Below are 18,138 nucleotides of genomic sequence, written 5' to 3'. Positions count from 1 at the left end.
ATGCCCATTTCTGAACTCCGGAAACACGCTCTGTTTTTGGCACCAGGAGGCTTCAGGGAGGGCCCCTGGGGGAGGCCATTTTCATCCTCCCAGAGGCTCGAGGAAAGCCTCCGGAGCCTAGGGAGGTCGAAAAATGAGGCCCTCTGGAGGCCGAAAACACTTATGGAACTTCTGGAAGTTCCATTTTTCGCCCTACCTGGGCTCCGAAGGGATTCCTCAAGCCTCTGGGAGGCAAAAATGGCCTCCCCCAGGCTCCCGAAGCCCTCCCTGAAGCCTCCCAGTGCCAAAAATGGAGCGTGGGGGTCCCAGCTGCATCCCCCACCCCCCAATGCATGTGCATGTGTCTTCCACATGCACAGCAGACCCAAAAAATCAGCTGGATGGTGGGAGGCACGCACACATGCGTGGTGCAGCTACACTGGGCAGTGGCTTGTGTGCCCGCAGAGTGCGCTCCGCATGCCACCTGTGGCACGCATGCCATGCGTTTGCCATCATGGCATAAACGGACAGTATTGGCATATTTCTTTTGATGGGTACTCTCCCATATGTACCTCTTACTCTCTTGTAATCCCTTTCTCTCCCATGAATATACATTCAAATATTAATTGTCTTCTTGCTAATTAATCCAGCACTGAGATGAATAATGTAGGGAGGAAAACAAAGTGGTGAAAATACTATTAAACAGTTTTTCTACTTTAGATCTTTATTTTATGATCATATATGTATTTTCTTCCGACTATATGTATATTTATGCACATATACTATGATATATCAGCATATCACATTGTGTGAAATTGTATGTCCACATTGAAATATCATAAAAGTAAAACTAACTGAATAATATTAAATACACAGACAGATACCTGTGCAAATTTTAGTCTGAAACTGCATTTCTCCCAAATTGATATAGTTTGTATTAAACTGATTTATCTGTGAAATTCTACACCCTTCTTCCTTTTATACCATTTCTTCTCCATAAATACTTTTTATAATGATGCATATATAAAAGTCTACATCAGAACCCGTAATAGTTTATTTTCTGAAAAAATGCATGAATAACATTAAACACTAGATGAAAATCCGTAGGAAATCTAGTCCTTTTCTAGTAGCTTTTTAATAATAGTATTTTAGTGATTCACATTCATTCAGGCACAATAACTTTTTAAGTACGTGGTTGTTTTGTAAAGCAAGCCTAAATTTACAGACAAATTGCCTATATATAGCCTAAGTACTATTTGCGTATACTTATGAAGTATACGCAAATTGTGTTTAGACTATATATAGGCAATTTGCCTCTAAATTTAGGCTTGCTTTACAAAACAATCATGCAGATTCTGACAAAACATAGCATATTACAATAAGTCCTCAAGAATACCTTATAAATCTTTAATTTTGGCAAGGGTCCTGTGTTAGACACTTTTTTAAACTTAGATTTTCTTGATATGAAATTACAATGCTGGGAAAAGTAATTTGCCAATTACATTTACATTTTCTTTATACTATTATTAAATAGGTATTGAGAAATGATGGTGGTACTCTCAAAGGCAGATTTTCAGTGTTTCCCTGAAAATAAGACTGGGTCTTATTTTCTTTTGGGCCCCAAAATAAGCACGAGGGCTTATTTTCAGGGGTGTGTCAATGTTTTCCCTATATATGGGAGGCTGACTTCTTCTGCTTGCCTGTACCGGCTTATCTCAGGGCCCCCCGCAGCCAGGCTACCCACGCCTGCCTCGCCTCACAGCAGCAACTCTGGCAGCCCCCTCCAGCAGGAACCCGTGTGGCCACCATCCCACTTCTTCTGCTTGCTTGTGGCCGTAACGGAGCAGGAGTCCGAGTGATGTGTTGGTGCCGCGGCCACAAGGTAAGGTGGAGGGTTGGAGCTGCCCCATGCATCCTGAACCAGCTTACTTCAGAGCCCCCCCCCCAGCCAAGCCATCCACGCCCCGACACTTGCCTCGCCTTGCGGTCACAGCAGCAACATCAGCACACCACTTGACCTCCTACTCCATTGTGGCTGCAAGCAACCGATAAGAAGAAGTGGCCTCCTGCACATGGCTGTTAGTGCCGCTGCCACAATCGGGGCATGAATGGCCTGGATGCAGGGGCCCTGAGGTAAACCGGTGTGATGTGCGTGGGGCAGCTCCACCCTCCTGCCTTGCCTTGTGGCATGGTGAACAATCAGACAGAAAGGGCAGCTGCGCAGGCTCTTAAATAGGATTTATTTTGGGAGGGGTAGGGTTTTATATTAGGCGCACACATAAAACATGCTAGGGCTTATTTTCAGGACAGGTCTTATTTTGGGGGGAAATGGTATTAACCTATATCACCTCTTCAGAGATATGCCTACAAAAGAAAAACCCTGCATAGTTCATGTAAACATAGACAGCTGCAGACACGATCAGTTGGATTATTGGACTGTAAAATGTTTCCCGCAGAAGCTTGCAAAATGGCTTTTTGCTTGCACAAAGTATAATGTGCTACTTGGACTTCTACTTGCCAATCTGTTGCTTTGAATGATACAATAAAAGATTGGGCTATCCAGCAGTTTTGTGACAAATATCAGCTTTCTCAATGAACAACTAATTACCTATGCATACACAAATATCTGTCCCATACTTGAGGCCTGAAGCAAAAGGACAGACTACAGGCCATCCCTGACTTACAATCATTCACTCAGCAACCATTCAAAGTTACAATGGAACACCCCCACCTCGGAAAAAAAAAGTATTTATGAACCAGTTCCAAAGTTTCTATGGCTTTACCCCTCCCGTCATCATTCCAGGCACTTGGCAACTGGCCCACATTAATGGCTGTTTGCAGAGTTCCACAAACATGTGATTGTGATTACACTGTTATTGCTGAAAAGCAGCATTTACTTCTGGTTTCTGGCAAAGATGAGTAGCAAACAATGGGTTCACTTAATGACCATGGTGCTTCTCTTAACAGGCGCTGGGGGGAAAAAAGGCTTTAAAATTGGGTGGGTTATTTGATAGCCTACTTTACAACTGACTTATCCCCATAACAGGACATGGTAAGTCAAAGACTACCTTATGGCAGGGGTTTGAAATGACAAAAGGTAGCAAAAATCATCACAACCACAAGGTGGTAGCAAAGAGCTAGTGTTTCCGTAACTTTTTGTTATCTAACCTTTTTTGGTTAGTTTTGTAGCTCCAATATGGAACGCATTTCATAAATGTATCCCTTTTGCAGATATTGCTGCAAATCCCATGCATTGCAAGGACATTTCACATACAGTAGTGCGTTAGTCATCCCATTCAAAGAAATCTTTGCAACTTGAAATGGATTTTCCCACAGAGCTTTTATCCATCTTCACAGGATCTAAACTGCATTCTCTGGGCATTTATATGGTGCTGTTTCCATTCCCCACTCCCTGGGGAATGAAGCTGGTTGTATATGAAGCTGGCTGCATGATTATCTTCATTCCTGTTAAGTTGTTGAGATTTGGCAAGAAACAGTTCTTTCTTCAGACAACCAATAGGGAAATGCAACAATCCAGTTGATGTCTTACCCCATAAGCCCGTGTTGGCGAACCTATGCCACAGGTGGCATGCAGAGCCCTCTCTGCAGGCATGTAAGCTGTTGCCTCAGCTCAGTTCCGTCACGCATGCATATGCGCCTCCTGGCGGCCAGCTGGTTCTGGGGTCTCTGCCGTGCATGCGCAGGAGTTGGTGCACATGTGGGAGACGTGTGTGCATGCACAGGAGTGGGGCGCATGCGCAGGGCTTGCACACACATATGGGAGGAGGGCGTGTGTGGTGGTCACATAAGCATGCACGGGGCGCAAGGGGGTTGCATGAGCATGCATGGGGGCATGCACATATTGCATTATGGGTGGGTGTACGCACGCACACATTAGCACACATGCTAACACACATTTGCACACAGGCTTTCAGCACTCGGCACCAAAAATGTTAGCCATCACTGCCATAAGCTATGAAAGTTCCTACAGTGAGAAAAATCCTGTCATCCTGTCTACATAGAGAAAGGAGGCAAAATGTTCACTACATGCTATGTGGATTTTCTCTGGCCATTCTACAAACAAGTGATGGCTTGAGGAGGGTTAATGTCTACCTGTCAAGATGTCATTCCTCTAGATTTAAAGCCCATCTAAAACTGTAAGGATGATGTTTAGCTCCAGAACTAGTGGTGGTTTCCGGGTGGTACGCCCTGGTAAGGGTGTCGCGGTGGCAGCTGGGAGCAGCTGCAACCATACCGGAATGGTGTTTCCATTGAGCCCCCCTGCCTGCTCTCGTTTCTTACCTCTTTTTAAGCTAGTGGGCCATTTGTACCCAAATTGCAAAATAGAAGTTGTGTATTGAATTTCATGAAAGCCAAATCAAAAGAAAATTGGTTTGGCTGCTCAAGTAGGAGGACATTATGGATAAACAGTAAAGATACCTTATTTGGTCTCGAGAAATCCTAGTTATTGCTGGATGGAACGAAACAGGGAAGAGTTTTTTTGTATCTCTCTTTCATCGTCCAGGCATCTGGATTTTTGCTGCCTTGATCTGCAAAAGCTCTATAAAACAGCAGTGTAGTACTAATGTTTTCTCTGTTAAATACCATGTATGGAAAAATCTTCATCACTCTTTGTATAATACTTGCAGGACAGAAATTAAATACATAGTCTTAGTGTTCAAAACACCTGCTAGTCTGCTTTCATAATTTGTTCTATCCTGACAGCCATGCTCTAATCTCCCTTAGAAAAAGACCAACAAGTGGGGCTGCCCTTATAATATTCATGTGAGACAAGTTAAGAAAAACAATGGGTAAATTTTCTGCTGGTTATAAATAAAAGATCAAGCAGAGATGTTCTTTCTAACCATTGGTTCGGAATGAGGATGGAAAAGATGAGATTTGATAGTACTAGACACACAGGCTTAGTCAATATCACTACAAAGTGGATGGGAGAATTTTTCACCTTTTCTGCCTTTCCAAGAAGACCCTCACTCACCTTTCAGAACTGAATCATATGGCAATTGAGACATCTATGTTACTGGGAAGCCCTCACTTACTCTAGAGGTGATCCACCAATTATCTCTTTTTCTTGTTATCCCCTCTTGCATATTCTCTCTTCCTATTCCTTTCTCCCTTCCTTGCTCAATTTTCTTTTTTCCCCACTCTCTTTCTTGCTCAATCCCAATTCTGGCATTATACAAATAGTCCTTGACTTATGACCACAATTGATCCCAAAATTTCTGTTGTTCATTGAGACATTTCTTAAGTGAGCTTTGTCCCATTTTAAGACTTTTCTGGTCACAGTTAGATGAATCACTGCAGTTGATGTTAGTAACCTGGTTGTTAAGTGAACCTGGCTTCCCCATTGACTTTGTTAGGAGGTTGCAAAAGGGGATCACATGACCTTGGGACGCAGCAATGGTAATAAATATGAACCAAGCCTCAAGTGACCTTGGGGATGCTTCAAAGGTCGTAACTGTGAAAAACGGTTGTAACTCACTTTTTTCAGTGCTGTTGTAATTTTGAACTGTCACTAAATGAACTGTTGTAAGCAGAAGACTACCAGCACTTGTCCCTCTTGTAACCCTCACCGCCGGAGTAGGAATAAAACACACCGATCACTTTGCACAAGGGAATGCACCTAGAGGAGTTCACTTTACTCCATGTTCATATGTATTGCCCATAAATAGAACACTTTGATGACATTATTTAAACAACAAGAAGGTATCATTCTGTGCAAAAACCCCACCTTTCTGTGATGTTCTGAAATATGAGCCCATCATCAAAATAGGACATGCCACTGGTGTTTTAGCAAGGAACAAGTGATTAGCGATGAAATCCAAACAGCTGAATGTTTTAAGATAGCAACACTTGAGGACTAATTGGGGAAAGCACACCTTAAGATGCAGGTGTATGTCAATAGCTTGTTAACGCTGCGTGATTAACTAGATAAATAGGCAGAAGTAGATACACTTCAGAATGTCTGCGAGGGCCACAGGAGATTTCCCTGAAAAGCTTACAACCAGGTCCCAACAGAGTTCCATAGCAACAGTAAAACCACAGGCTCTAGGGGCCATTGGCAAGTGCCTACATGTGTTTGAAGTTGCTTTTTGGCAGGGACCCAAATCTTCAAGAGTATGCACGTAAAATACTGTATTTTCCTTCCTGGCTTCTAGGCTTCCTTCACTTCATCCTAATGGTTGGTATAGTTCGATCAAGAGGACATAGAATGGCCTTTCAAAGGATGCTAAATATACTGACTCTTTTGCTTCTGTCTTCAAAGAGATTACAATGTGCATTTTATCCCCCACCCCACCCGAAAGAAAAGCACATTTTAAGCAACAAAAGTTTCATATGGCAAGGATAGCAATTATGCACGGGTATGTGGGTATGGTGGCTCAGTGACTAGGACGCTGAGATTGTCGATCAGAAAGGTCGGCAGTTCGGTGGTTTGAATCCCTAGTGCCGTGTAACGGAGTGAGCTCCCGTTACTTGTCCCAGTTTCTGCCAACCTAGCAGTTTGAAAATATGTAAAAATGCAAGTAGAAAAATAGGGACCACTTTGGTAGGAAGGTAACAGTGCTCCGTGCGCCTTTGGCCTTTAGTCATGCCGGCCACATAACCACGGAGACGTCTTCGGACAGTGCTGGCTCTTCAGTTTAGAAATGGAGATGAGCACTGCTCCCTAGAGTTGGGAACGACTAGCACATATGTGCGAGGGGAACCTTTATCTTTACCTTATGTGAGTATGTATATACTCATAGATTGTTCACTTTTATTACATAGTTTTACATGTGTGACATTACATTAAAAGGGAGAGAATAACATAATTTATCAATACAAACTTCTGTGTTTTAATAAAGCTTGATTATTAATGTTTTAGGAAAGGTGTGGATTTTATTTTTGGATTTTAAAGTTAAATATGTTTTAACTTTTCATGCTTTCCTTATGTGGGCCATACACACTGTGAGATCCATGGCTTCTTTACACAGAAATATCACCTCTTGCTGCCAGATAATATATTTGAAATTTTCAGTAGGGGAAATTTTTTTTTGTACTAGGCTACTAACTTAGGTTTCTGTCAGTTTCACAGATAAAAAGGTATCACATTATAATATAAGAATATACACCAGCAAAAGGAAATACAGTAGAAGTAAATACAAAAAGAAGCAGTGAATGAAAAATATTGTTTGACGTGGTGTATATGCCAATGCGTAAATCTAGTACTGTCAAGAGTGCTTTATTCTGCTTTCCCCCCCACTATTTCAACATTTAGTCTAAACATTTGGGAATTCACTGTTCTCAATATTTTAGCATTCATTTTTACTATACATTTCATGGAAAGATACTGCAATATTAAATTTATTTTTGTATCTCTGATATAAATTCTTTACAATAAAAATAGTCTAGAGTAGCATACACCTCCTTGAACTAAACAGTCATTGAAGCAAAAGGCCGTTCCCACAGAACCATTATTTTCAAACTCTTAAAATCAATTTATGAATGCATTAATGTCATAATCACCACTGTCATCTTAGAAATACAGAGAATTCTGGATGCTCCAACCAGTGTTATCTGACAAGGTAATTAAAAAACTGGGGGGGAGGAAACCTATCACTGCACCTTCACTCATTCACTTTATGCTTTCTTCCTCAGCAATTATAATAAAAAAAGATTGACATGAAAGTAAGATGCCATGACATTTCCCACTTGCATTTTTTAAATCTTGTGCAAAATTAGCCCGTGACATTAGATGGCTTAGCCACAGAGAAAAGGAAAGACAGGAGTCGGTACTTGACATATAGCATGGCGGGAAATTGCCTGCTTCAAAGTTTTGGCACTTTATTTGTGATTCTGCATTGGTACATACAGTTAGTCCTCAATCTGCGACCACAATTGAGCCCACAATTTATGTGGCTAAGGGAGAAATTTGTTAGGTGAGTTTCTCCTCCATTTTACAATTTTTCTTGCCATATTTGTTATGTGAATCGTTGCAGTTGTTAAATTAGTAACACGATTGTTAAGTGAGTCTGGTTGACTTTGCTTGTCAGAAAAAAGGTGATCACATGACCCTGGGACACTGCAATCGTCATCAATGTGAGTCAGTTGTCAAGTATCCAAATATAAACCACATGACCATGGGGATGCTGCAATGGTCGTAAGTGTGAAAAATGGTGATAAGTTACTTTTTTCAGTGCCATTGTAACTTTGAATGGTCACTAAGTAAACTCAGTAGGTTGAGGACTACTTGTATTCCTTTTGTATCAAGCAAAGCTGAAAATTAATCGGTTCTTCCACCTAACAGAGACTGTGGCATGTGATCACGAGGGTACCATTGATCTTGGAGTGATGCAAATACTACATCTAAAAGTGCCCATAATATCTTGGGTTGCTATCCAAGTCCACATATGAAGCAATTCTACTGAACACAGCAGCCCCTTACCTCTGATCTCCTTGTCTCTCTCCCCTATATCATCTATTTGTTTGGTTGCCTGTCTGCCTATCATCTATTTTTTCATGCCTATGCTACTTTGCTAAAGAATAATGGGTTCAGGAGTTGTAATAAACAGAAACGTGGTAAATTAAATGTTTATCTGTAACAACACTTTTGTACTATACTAGAAATAGTTAAATACTTAAAAAAATTATCTATAACCATTGTTAGATATAAATTCTGCCAGGAAATTGTTAGCACACTTAAATCTGATTAAACTGCTCATTTTAAAAATGATTGATCTTTGTAATTTGTAATCCTTTTGATTATTACCCTCTTCTTTTTTACCATTATCCAATTTTGTTGTATTTATTTTGTACAATGACAATAAAGGCTATGCTTGAAAATTTTCATGCAATTATTTGGAGTCAGAACATTCTTTTCCTTTTGTAAAGATTGCAAACAATGAAGTACCTCGTAAATTAAAAATACCTGATCAGAACAATTATTCTGGGTTTCCACCAAATGCTACTTGTTCATAGGAATAAACAGTAGCAAAGCTAACAGTTAACATTAACAGTTTTGTTAAATACAATTCAAAGTATTGGTATTGCAAGCATGTACAAGCTCATAAATTACTCTTTTGTTATTCTCTTTGTCACGGAATTAAACTATTTTACTTTGAAGTAGCAAAGTGCTTCCATCTTAGTTTGCCAGCATATTAAACAATATTAAAGAAACGTGTGCTCTTAGAATAATAACTAAATGTAAATAGAAGGTTTCACATTAAAAATTCAAAGTTAATTTGAGGACCCATCAGAAAAATAATATCCAATATTGTTTAAATCGTTTTCCAATCATAATCCATTATTAAACACAATATACCATACATATGATCAAAACATTAGGCAGATATTCTAAAAAGGATCTACACTATTCCTTTACATTACCATTTACCGCACACATTTTAAAATGCAGACATTAAACATGTATTCAAGAGAACCAAGAAATGTTGTGCCTCTTACATGTAATGGGGAAGAGTAAATGGAACGGATACAAGCATCAGTTCCTTGTGAAGTTATCTTTATACTCATTGCTAAGTGAATGAGCCTGTTCTCTGATCAAGCTAGAAAATGACCCTCATTTTCAGTGAAGTATATTACAAGTGCACTGTGGAAGAGCAGTAATTTCCATCTTTTTCAACATTTCCTGCAGGCTTTGATGATGTTACCTCGTTTGGATCATCTCCACAAACAGCAGTTTCATTGCAATGGGTGAGAGATGACCCAAATTAGGTAATATCATCAGTGCTAATAAGGAGTGCTTACAGCAAACAGCACTCCTCAGTAGCAGTGATGCTGTTACCTAGTTGGGTAATGAAACGTCTGCAAGAAAACAAGCAAGCTCAGAGAGCACCCCCACTCATTTCAACCCTGAGCTACAAACATTCCCCTTTATTAATGAATCGGATTTCAGACCAGAACAATCGATCAAAACGACCGCTAGGATTTCGACCCGCTTCCATCGATGCAAAGCAAGGGGAGCCTCCTGAGAGGGTCCATCAAACCCTCCCCCACCTCCCGAAGCCCTGCAGACCTGCGCACTTTTGGCTGCTGCTGAGCCGCAACCGGAGCAGCCAAACTTTCCTCACTTCTGAGGCTGTGGCTTTCTTTATCTGTTTTCGCCTCACTTCACGCCACTTCGCCTGTGGCGCCCGCCTTCCCTCCCTCCTCTCCATAACCACCCTCAGCGGCTCGAGGAGAGGGAGGCTCGGAGTCGGAGGCTGCTGGAGCCCGCTGTGCCCTGGAGGAGAGCGAGAGCCTCCTCTACCTCCTCGAGCGCCGTTTCTCTCCCTGCAACCCGGCGAGCGGGACGCGGGCGAAGGCGCAGCCCTGTGCGCCGCGCGCCCTACCTTGCTTGTTTGCTTGGCGGGGGTTTGTGCCGGAGACGGCGCGTTTCCTTCTGGCTCGCTCAACCCAGCTCTGCCGCAGCAGCCACGGGGAATGTCGGGCAGAGCGGCGGGGCTCCCTGGTTTTGTTACTACCGGGAGGAGAGGAGCCCGGATCAGTGTCGTCGCTATAGAAACTGGCTGTTCCCGCCGCCAGCGACGTCGGGGCGGAGGTTGGGGGGGGGGGTAGCGCTTTCAGCCGTTCATGGAGGAGTATTCGGGCTTCTGCTTCCCCCCCCCCCCACCTCACCTGAGGCGAGCCTGTCAGGCAGATGGGAGGGTGCAAAGGCTGCTTGCCCCTCTCGTTGCAGCCTCCTCACACACAGCGTTGTTATTTTAAGGGATCCAGCCAGGAGATGGCCAGACGCACGGAGGGATGATCTGTTTCGATCTTGACTTCTACGGGAATAAGCAGCCTCTGTGGAAAAAAAATGGGTGGGTGGGGGGAACCTTTTAGAAGAGTGCCAAGGGACGTCATGAAAACCAGCTACCCATTTCTTTGATTCGAGTCTAGATGAAAGAACCCTTTGGTTGTTCCTCTTCTGTTCCCCCGTTTTTTACATCAATACAAATTCTCACGTCAGAAGCCAGATGGTGTGAATTCAATCTATTTTACTGAAGTATTTATAAGCCACATTGAAGAGCAAAAGCCTGGAAGATTTTACACTTTACAATCATCATCAACATTGAAAAATTCAACCAGCCGTTAAAATATTTACTTCACACCACCCACTTGCAGCCTAACGTTTCTCTTCATTTATTTATTAAATAAAGAGTAGAGTCATTGATTTAAGGAAAAATTATTCTACATCTCTGGGGATGTTCTCTGGCCTTGTGATTCACCTGTCCAATGGTGAATAGTGTTTGGCTTGCTGTCTGGTTTATTCTACAGGAATTTATTGATCCTTATTACCATCAATTCTAAATTTATTAAGCCCGCTGAAGCATGAATGAAGAAGGAATGAGAACATTTACCAAAGATTTGGCAAGATTGAGGTCATTAAGTTGCAAGCAAAGGAATGCAGAAATGGGGTCAACTGGAAAATTGGAAAAAAAAATCCTGATGGGAAAACTCCAGGCGGCTATGTAGATAAGTGAAGAATGTCTTGTTTGTATTTAAAGATTGTGCTAAAAGTTACAAAACAATTATGCTGCATAGTGCAGCTGGATAAATCCCAAGAACTGCTAAGATGAGCAACACCAGGAAAATCTTTTGAGGCTACTCTGACCTCTGAGATAATCCAGCATATCCTTACATAGAATCTCCACTGTTGTATGAGTCAGTATTTGCAATAAATCGTACCTTTAATAAAAATTGAGTTCTCCCAAATTTAGGTGTTAATCTCATACTGTTCCCAATAACATAATTTCTAGATACAGTTTTAGATAAGCAGAGATTGTTGTTTACCGAAGGAGATAAACAGTATCCCCACAGCCTTGTTTGTTTTTGTTTTTAATACAGACTTACTTAATACTCATGTAAATCGATTATTGTTTGTGGAATCAAAGTGTTCATTCAAAGCCATATAAAAATGCAATATATATCTATTTACAACAAATTCAGAGTCGATCATATCTTATGATTTATGATGAATGTCGTTTTATGATGACTATGATCATGATTTATCACTTATAGCTTTTATGTACACTGAGAGCTTATGCACTGAAGACAAATTCCTTGTGTGTTCAATCACACTTGGCCAATAAAGAATTCCATTATACTTGTTGAAGTATTTCTACAGAATTTTTCAGTAATCTTTGACAATAATTACAACAATAATTACAATAATTACAATTGGAATTTCCTTTGAGAGGAATTCTAATATATCAGATCTCATCTTACCAGAATTAATGTGACCAGATTTCCACCTTTAAAAAAAAATCATGAAATCCATCACTGAAAGCAAAATGGAAGTGATCCTTGAACTTATCTATAAAAGTACTATCAAGATTGAAGTTTGAGATGTATTCAAGAAAGTCTATGCTTCTATCTGTATATTCTAAACACTTTTGCCACTACAATTTAGGCTAGAGAAGAATAATTCTGTTGCTATTATTATAAAAAAATTGGAATCAGAAACCATTTCTAAACTATTAAAAATCAACCATAGCCTGTTCATAGGTGTGTATTTATCTAATGATGATGATGTTACCCATTCAATCATATCCGGCTCTTGCTGATTCTATGGGCCAGGTCTCTCCATATCTTCTGCACTGCTTATATTTATCTAATAGTTAGTTCTTATCCAGTTAGAGGAACAAAGCTATCTGTTGTTCAAGTAAGAAACAGAGAGAAATTGGGCTCCTACTGAACATGGAAGGCTGTTTAACTGACTGCATACAATAGCTTGGTAGGAGAAAAAAACACACCAAATTATGAATTTTCATTTCACAATAAATAGGGCTCACTCTTGGTGTATTGCTGTGCAGTTTCCAGAGTGAGTTCCTATTTAATAGATTCCTAGCTTTTCTACAGTAAGTTTCTTACCAGAAGTTACTTACCAGAAGTTTATGGACTCTTATGTGTCAATTAACTGGATTCAGCCCTGTCAGACAAAAGCAGTGACGTGCAGTCAAGTGAGGCAAGTGAGGCATAGCCTCACCACTCTCATCATGAAAAAAAAAGTAAAAGGAAAAAGCTGAGCTAGTTGCTGCCTCACCGTGGATGACTCTGCTTAACCTCACTGGTGCTCTCCCTCCCCAAGTGTAGTGACTTCCTCCCCAGGCCCCCATTCATTTCTCTCTCTCACACACACAGCTGGATAAAACTATATAAAAATCTAGCCCAGCTTCACTGATTACAAGTTTGAAAAGGCAAGTGGCTCCACCTGCAATCAAACTACACTTGGGGAGGGAGAGCACAAGTGAGCACTGAGGAGACCACAGGAGGAGGCAGGAAGCCAGGCAAAGAGCCATGCTGTAGTACACACACTTCCCCCCAGCCTCTTTCTTTTGGAAGGCTCGGATCGGCTCCCCTCCGGCTTCTCTGCCTCTCCTCTCACTCCAGCCTGCCAGCAGGAGGTGGTGGGTGGGCTTTATTGTGTTCCAGGCATTTCCCACCCAGACAGCAGGCTGCATTTGCAATGGTGGAGGTGTTTGGGAAAGGCAACAGGGGAATGGGGGGGGGATGGCAGAGGAGCTGCTTTCAAGCCACTGGAAAAGATATCCAATCCAACTTTTGTGTATGGGGGGGTTTGTTTGAGAGTGAGTGAGAGAGGGAAGGGGTAGGAGAGATAGTCCAATCCAACTTCTCTCTCTCTCTCTCTCTCTCTCTCTCTCTGTGTGTGTGTGTGTGTGTATGTGTGTGTGTGTGTTTGAGAGAGGGGGAGAAAGGGAGAGAGGGAGGAAGGAGGGGAAGGAGAAGAAAAAGAAAAAGAAAGAAGGAGCAAAGGAGAAAAACAAATGCTGTCGCTTTGAATTGGAACTGAGCATGCCTGGCTGTGGAATTCTGGGAGTTGAAGTCCACAAGTCTAAAAATATTTGAAACTCAGCACTGTGTCAGTGCCTCACCAGTCATAAACCTCACCGCACGTCACTGGACAAAAGTCAATACTAATGCCCACTTCTGTTTAAACAATTTGAAAAATGGAATAGAGAAAAGATGAAATGAAGTTATTGAGAGCAAGTAATACACAATATATTTTTATCCAAAGATAGAAGGAAGGAGAGGTGGCCTAGCAACATAATTATTTTTTTTGCAATATTTGTAGAATGCTACCATTCCTTGAGACTTAGGGCAGTGAACAGCAAGGCAGATATAAAAACAACCAGCTTTTTTTTAAAAAAGGAGACAAATACAACTGAAGATGGGTGCCCACAGCCAATTAAGGCTTAAAGTACAATGGAGTAAAACAGGCTGTACCGTGTTGAGAAATGCAGAAGTGAAAGGGCTAAGCATATGTCTAGGAGGGGCATTTTCTAGAATGTCCATGTACTATTCCTGAATTCCTGCCATCAGATCCGCACCCCATGTTTATCTAATGCAGAAGGGACTCTCTGTAGTCCCTTTCTAAATATCCAATCAGATGTGCCAATTAATTCTGGTAAGAAGATACCTGATGTATTCTGGTGATATGCCGTATGGGGCTTTACAGGTATTCACCAGCGTTCTTGATTTGAACCAAAGCCAAAACCTAATGCAGTGACATTAATGTTGGCAATATCCTACAGTGGCAAGGTTGACCTGCCAACAGCCTAAGTACTATGTTCTGTAGCACCTGGAGCTTTGAAGTTATTTCTAAAGGCAAACACATGTACAACATATTAATATAGTGGTACAAATAAACTGTGATCAAAGCATGGGCTGCCTTCAAATAAGAGTTTTTGAACCTCTCAGGGATGACTTAAGTCTCATAAGCAACAACAATTCTATTTAATGGGATTTAATCTCAGCTAGATTAAATCCCATCAAATGGAATGAGATTTTGCCACATCTAGTCCCTGACTACCTCCATACGCAACTCAGATATTCCTTGTGGCTGACTTTTTATCACCTTCTGAATAATCTTGAAAAAGGAAGGTTGGAGAACAAGCAGAAGTTGTTGAAGACTGATGATTCAAGTAAGACATTTTCAAGAGACAACCTAGTAGCATTAGGTTTCCTCTCAAGAAAGCACTGAGTATCTCCTGGATCTAGCCATAGTCTGAAGGAACTAGGTGGTGCATTGTCTAATCTGCAGGTGACAAAATTCACACTGCAGAGAACTATAATCATTTCCTATCATTTTTGATACCTGGATTCCTTGCTTGCCATAGTTGTATCCAACAGGGTGAATATAAGCAACTTTATCTTTTAAGAAAATTGCAAATTCATCTGGGAAGCTTGCAGGGACTTTGTTGCATTTATTCTTTTTTAAAAGGGTGTAGAGCATTTTATATAGGGTTACCAGGCAGAAATCTGTAGGCATAGTCTACTGGGAGAAGAGCTGATTCTTTGCCACAATTACCAAACATTGGTTCTTACCAATGTGCAGTTGCATCTATTTCTGATGACCCCCCCTCCCATTACTATAAATGCCTACAGGTGCTTAATGTCCCTCAGCTACCCAGGAAATCGAAAAAGCTGCTTTGGGTGGGAAACTTGGAAAAGGCTTTGCAGTAACAAACTCACCCAGAATTCTGGCCTCCATAGAGTTTTAAAGATCAGCCAGGCATGATACAAAACAACCTGCCAAATTGTCAGAGAAATCCCCAATGTTCTCTGGAATCTTTCTGGCTCAATTAATTGCCTGGGAAGGACCCAGTTAAAGAGTTGTTACCCATGCAGAGAAGTCCAAGGATCCGTGATGTACATTTTGAATGATCTATGAAAGTGACTGATGGCAATGTCTCCCATTTTCATATCATGTCTCATCTTCTCCTAAATACAATAGAGAATAGAGCTGGAAGAGACCTTGGTGGTCTTCTAGTTCCACCCTGCTCAAGCAGGAGACCCTACATTACTTCAGACAAATGGCTGTCCAGTCTCTTCTTAAAAACTTCCAGTGTTGGCGCATTTACAACTTCTGGAAGCAAGTTGTTCCACTGATTAATTGTTCTCACTGTTATGAAGTTTCTCCTTAATTCCAGGCTGCTTCTTTCCTTGATTAGTTTTCATTGTTTCTTGTTCTGCTCTCTGATACTTCGGAAAATAAGTTGACCCCCCTCTCCTTGGTGGCAGCTCCTCAAATACTGGAATAGACCAGGTTAATGTGTGCCCACCCATGTATATTGGAGGCATGAAGTCAAGTTATATGGGATTCCTATCCAAGAGAATGGGGACTGAACACTCATCTATGATCTGAAGTCTTGTAAATTCTAACAGTCTATCCAGGAGCTGATAAGGGACTGCTGATGGACAGCTAAGGGTTGCTACAGGTAGGTGGTTATCATTATATAATCAATGAATCATGTATTTTTCAAAAGATCTATCTAGAGACAGCAGAATATTACTATCACAGAATAGATAGATGAGGTTTAGATCAAATTATTCAGGCCTCATTCTGATTCTATAGAACACTGGGCCCTTTTAATAACTCGGTGCATCTTAACGTGCTAAAACTAAATGTAAACAATCTGTTCATTTATTCTTTTTTTATTCTTATCTTGTCTTACCCTGCCCCCAGCCCTCTTTGTACATAGTAGAAACATGTTTTCGAGGTCTTCTTCCCTTTTCTCCTTGCTGTGTTAATTTAATTTAATTCTGTCAGCAGTATATCACAAGCTAGTCTGCTCTATTTTCTACTTCCATGCTTCTTTATTCTTGAAAGGAAGTTGATAATAATCTCTTAGCCTTCTACAGATGAGGATGGGAAGCAGACAAACAGCTAAAACACAACTCTCAGGCTGCATTATAAATTTTAGTTGCTGTCACTATGCTCAGCTACTGGCGGAGACTATCAAATAGGAGCTTTTCAAGTCACTGAAGAGCGATTGCCAGAAGCTGCTCGTGGACTGCAAATTACGCAACCTTTGGGGCATGTAGCCATTATAAGAAGGAATCTTCCATATGCCCTCCAAACAAAAGTAACAAGCTGGTTTAGAAAAAAAAGATGTGAAACAACAGAACGGGGAAACATACTAAATTGGAGGGAGGAAATCAATATGTGTTTCTGTGCATCTGTGTTTATTTATTGCTCTACTGCAATTTTTCTCAACCTGGGCAACGTGTCTGGACTTCAACTTCCAGAATTCATTGCAAGCATCGAATTAGATCTGAATTTTTAGCCCTTTTTTCATTGCCCCTCCAAACTAATTTAGACTAAAATAAAAAACCCTTGTAAACGTAAAATCACTACATTCCTCACATATTTGCATTGAAATCACTTAAATACAATTTACACTCTTTAACCTATCATTTATTGCTACATCTTCTGTTTCACAAAGTCTATTCTCACTCTGACATTTAAAAAAAAATTATCAAGCTTGTTTTAAAATCCCAAAGCAGCAAATGTTTTATTTAAAAGCGATGCAATTGGTTAAGCAACAAGTAGATTTATGACAGAAACAGTTGCTAAAAAATCCATTGTATTTAAATTGAACTGTAAGGAAATGTTGACATAAAACAGGCAGTGTTTAACATATTTAAGTCCCATTGATTTCTGTGAGAAAATTAAATATATTATTAACTCTCTACCAGTGAAATCAATGAGACAAGTGTTTAACTTTAGTTAAATTGTGCCCTTTGGGTAAATGTATGATTACTTCATTCAGTACCTTATGTAGAAAGAATGCACAGGAGAGGAGTAAACATAACTTAAATACAATTATTTCCTAATTGCATTAAAATTTTGTCAATTAGAGTTAATTCAAAATTTTATGCTCACTCAAATGTGTACATAGATCTTTTGAATTCACAAACAAAGGAATTGTCTGCCTGGTATCTGTTTTTTGTAGCCTGAGTTGAACATAAATGACTTCAAATTTCCACCAGATTTATGGACAGAGAATTTTCTGTGGAGATAAATTCTCAGAAGTTCCCCAGGGGAAAAAGATTCTTTAAAAATGGTCATGGATTTGATCCTCTGTAGTAATGAAAGAAACCTATAATTCGCAGAAATATAAACCCCACAGAATCATGACAAGCAACAGAAGAAGAATCAGAATCAGATCTAACCATCTAATGCGAATTAACCAGTTAATTTGGAGAATAACACAGTGGTCAACAGACTGGAATAGATCAATCCTCATTCCAATATGAAAAAAGAGACCTAAAAAAGTGTGCAAATTATTTTACACTATCCTTAAATTCACATACCAGAAAAATAATGCTTAGCTTCATCCAATTCAGATTAGAACT

At 40.5% G+C, this 18,138-nt stretch overlaps 1 protein-coding gene across 3 annotated transcripts in view; it reads right to left on the bottom strand.

Annotated features, from left to right (window-relative positions):
• The window catches only part of RNF182 (ring finger protein 182), a 38,725-nt gene extending 28,031 nt beyond the window's left edge, over window positions 1-10,694 (bottom strand). The window contains exon 1 of one of the 3 annotated variants that reach the window (XM_081952105.1): window positions 10,612-10,694. The gene's annotated coding sequence lies outside the window, so the exon portion shown is untranslated. Of the gene's footprint in view, window positions 1-10,009; window positions 10,133-10,611 lie in introns of those variants that run through there. The other 2 variants (XM_081952104.1, XM_081952106.1) reach the window with 2 other exon arrangements.
• Window positions 10,695-18,138: the final 7,444 nt, after the last annotated feature.

This window comes from Natrix helvetica, assembly GCF_964273705.1.
Source record: "Natrix helvetica genome assembly, chromosome: 4".
Classification (NCBI taxonomy): Eukaryota; Metazoa; Chordata; class Lepidosauria; order Squamata; family Natricidae; genus Natrix; species Natrix helvetica.
The sequence above is the reverse complement of the archived record's forward strand: the minus strand, read 5'-3'. Positions and strand labels throughout refer to the sequence as shown.